Raw genomic sequence first — 3,789 nt, 5'->3', positions numbered from 1 at the left:
ATATTAGAGACATTTTTTAAACAGGGCTACCTCTCACCAGGGACCCTGGAGGATTTTATAAAATGGCAAGACTATAAGAAAGGGAGCTTTTGTGGCTGTAAGAGCTATTATGCTTTATATTTGTGAATTTTTGCTTTTGAAACAGGTCTTTATGGACTTACAATACTCCAGCAACTTGGCACCAGGACCTTATATAGTTTTGTGATATTTCCTCTTCTCCTCATTCCTCTTCTCCTTCCACTTTAGGTCACAATAGCTCTAGGGGACCTGATTCCCCTTGATGTGGAAAAATATGGTACACATTTAACTGCCTTGTTTGTATATAGACAATGACCTGCATTTTCCTTTTCTATGCTTTTTGACACAAAAAAATGATGCTTGGGGAGGTCAGCATTGGGAAAGTCTGCTGTGCTCCTGCCTGGTGCAGACTTTGAAGTCCTTCCAGCCCACTAAGGCCACCATAAAATTGTACTGTGTTTCCCTTGATTCATAAGGCATGGGAACTAATCCTTGCTGCCTGGATTTTGGGACCTGTAGTCCTCAGGCTAAAGGCATGCTATGCTCCTTGAAAGAAAGGAAAACAAACCTAATCTCTCTTTAGGGTCCAGACCTTTTCCTTCATCACAGAGAATAATTTAAAGAGAAGATACACAGTAAAACAAAAGAAAACTTTGCTGAAGATTTAGTAAAGCTCTCCGGAAGGATGAATGTGGAAAAACTTGAAGAGTCGCTCAAAGGGAATGGGATCTGGGTGATTTAAAGTGCGATTCTAAATGATGGAATTGATACTCATGAGAAAGAAGAGCTTTTCCAAGAAAAGTCAGCAACTTTGTTGAAGACTTCTAGGTATTGGGGCCGTCTACCATTTTATAGTAGCTCTGTAGCACCGTCCTCCTGTTGTTCATCAATTTGCTCGAGCAGGCCCAGTAACATCTCCATCATGAGACTTGTTGTTACTGAGTTTGGCATATTGAATACGTCACGGGTAGCTTGCCAGGCTTTGCTGTGTGGGCGAGATACTCTCAGTAGCTTGCCGGGCTCTCCAAGAGGGGCGGAGGAATCGAACCCGGCTCGGCTGGACCATTTTATAGTAAGTATGTGTATTTGGAACTGTCAGAAAGTCAAGTGAATTGTGGGAGGGAGATGATGATGATTTCTCTATAGTCACATTACAGTGAAGTAGAAACATGGTCAGATACTGTGTGCTTTCTGACATTACCAGTTCCCCTCTAGTTTCAACCAGTTTATCCACAAGACTTCTGTGGTGTCAGAAGTGGTCAAAGGAGCTGTCAGAGGATCCAGATGGAGGTCTCCGAACATTACTAATCCGCTCCACTTTGATCTTCAACACAGCTTAATTGACCCTTATCACATGTACTTATAGCTCATGTATATTCACGAGTAAGTACCTAAACCAAGAATTTACCCATAAAACATTTTTTTCTACTACAAATTTGGTAATACCTACACAAGTGCAACTGCCCATAGATCTGTTTTCATTTGCGATAGCTTGGTGGAGAAAGTTCTATTTTTTAAAAATTTTTATTAGTGAGACACCATGAGGTTACAGTTGTGGACTTAAAAAATATGGAATGCTTCACGAATTTGCATGTCATCCTTGCGCAGGGGCCATGCTAATCTTCTCTGTATCATTCCAATTTTAGTATATGTGCTGCTGAAGCGAGCACAAAAGTTCTGTTTTTTACATTAAATTTTAATTTTCAATACAATCTTGGCCTTGTGATAATACTTATAAAACTACATTGTTTAATAATGCTAGAATTAGAAATATTAAAAAATTGTGACTATTAAAAATCACCTTGTGCCTTAAGTTTCAAGCTAGAAATTAATGTTGCCAACTTGTATTACATCATAAGAACATTTGACTTACTTGTTTGGGTGCATGTTTATTATTTGACAACAGAAACTGGCTGTGCATGGGTATGCTATCTTCTAGAGGGAAACCTTTGTATGAGTCATCTGGAAAATAAGAGGTTGGTTTGATTTGCAAATATGAAAATGAATATATAGCCTCTAAAGGAATAATACTGAACTTGAGGAAAACATGCCTATTGATAGTTTGGGTGAATAAAGAGGGCAATATAGTAACCTTTTAAAATAAGAGGAGTCTCAGGACATACTGGTAATAATTTCATCTAATTAATTCATATAATGATAGATACATAAATGATGAATTGTTAAGTAAAAGGAAATAATACAGGAGTAGAAAAATATTTAAAAAGTCATGGTTGTGTTCATGAATAACCCAAGAATAAGAGATACTCTTGCATAGGGTAATAATACAAAGTATGGTTGCTTTGCAAGAGCCATCTGTGTGCAAGCTACAATCTTCCTATAAACAGTTTAATAGACTAAAGGAAGAGAAGGAATTTCTGTCTATCATGACTGAGAAGAATTATGAAAAGAAGGGCACAGCACTGGTGCCATGATTTGAGTATCAAGTGCTGGGGCCCAGAGGAAAGGTAGAGAGAAGGAAGCTCTTAAGGTATAGAATTCTCAGAGAGGTTCTTCCTATGTCAAATAACATCTCTATGTATAGGAACAAATTTCACACTCTTTTTTTTTTGGCTTTTTGGGTCACACCTGGCGATGCACAGGGGTTATTCCTGGCTCTACACTCAGGAATTACTCCTGGCAGTGCTTGGGGGACCATATGGGATGCTGGGAATTGAACCTGGGTCAGCCACGTGCAAGGCAAATGCCCTACCCGCTGTGCTATCACTCCAGCCCCAAATTCCAACACTCTTAAATCTTCTTAAAGAGTGTTCATTTTTCACATCATTAATTATTTTTGATAAATTTAAAACTAGGTTTTCTGTGTCCCCATTCTGCTTTTCCCTACTGACCTGAATATGTTCTTTACTCAGAGCTCTCTTCTTAAATGCTAGAAGAGGAAGGACTAAACTTTTTTAAAAGAGAGAACCAGAACTTTTAGTTTTTTTTAAATGACAAATATTAAAAAGAAAAAAATATGCAAAATTTCAAACCAAAGCGAAAGGGAAAAACATACGGTATGAACCCCTATATATCCATTATCTAGCTTTAAAAATTATTAATAAATCTCTGATTTTATGGAAGTCTCTATAAAGTACAAGAATCAGGTACATTTTATAATTAAATGAGTTTCTGCAAAGATGCATATAAACTGAATAACTATAAAGTTATGGGGGGAATATTGCTGTAAAAAATCATCTTAAGGGAAACCCCGTCATAAATGGTGGCAAAGGAACTGGAGCAATATTACAGCAGGTAGGGCACTTGCCTTGTATACTGCTGAACTGGGTTTGATCCCTGGCACCACGTCTGGTCCTCTGAGCATCTCCAGAAGTGTGACCCCTAACCACAGACCCAGAAGTAAGCCCTGAGCATAACTGGGTGTAGATCCCCATACCAAACCAAACCAACAAACAAAAAAAGAGAGACAAGAACTATACAGAGATTTTTGCAAAGATCAATAAGTAAAGAAAAACAAAGCCCCAATCATTATCACTAATCAGGGTACCTCAAACCAAACTGAAAATGAGATATTGTGTCTCATCTGTGAGAGATGCTTACACTAAAAAGGCTAGAAACAACAAATGCTGGCAAGCATGTGGAGCAAAAAGAACTTTTATCACTGTTCGTGGAAATGTTAATTGACCTAGCTTCTATAAAAATCAGTATGGAAGTTCCTCAAAATATAAATCAATCAATGGAACCACTATTTGATCCAGCAGTTCCACTCTTTGATATCTAAGCAAAGAATAACAACAAAATTCACTTATTTAA

At 37.8% G+C, this 3,789-nt stretch overlaps 1 non-coding gene across 1 annotated transcript; it reads right to left on the bottom strand.

Moving 5' to 3' along the window:
* Positions 1–1,581: 1,581 nt before the first annotated feature.
* LOC130027956 (U6 spliceosomal RNA) lies at positions 1,582–1,688 on the bottom strand. The gene has a single exon (XR_008793140.1). It is a non-coding gene; the product is annotated as a U6 spliceosomal RNA (small nuclear RNA).
* Between the last annotated feature and the right edge of the window lie 2,101 nt (positions 1,689–3,789).

This window comes from Sorex fumeus, unplaced genomic scaffold (genome assembly GCF_029834395.1).
Source record: "Sorex fumeus unplaced genomic scaffold, SorFum_2.1 ptg000037l, whole genome shotgun sequence".
Classification (NCBI taxonomy): domain Eukaryota; kingdom Metazoa; phylum Chordata; class Mammalia; order Eulipotyphla; family Soricidae; genus Sorex; species Sorex fumeus.
The sequence above is the reverse complement of the archived record's forward strand: the minus strand, read 5'-3'. Positions and strand labels throughout refer to the sequence as shown.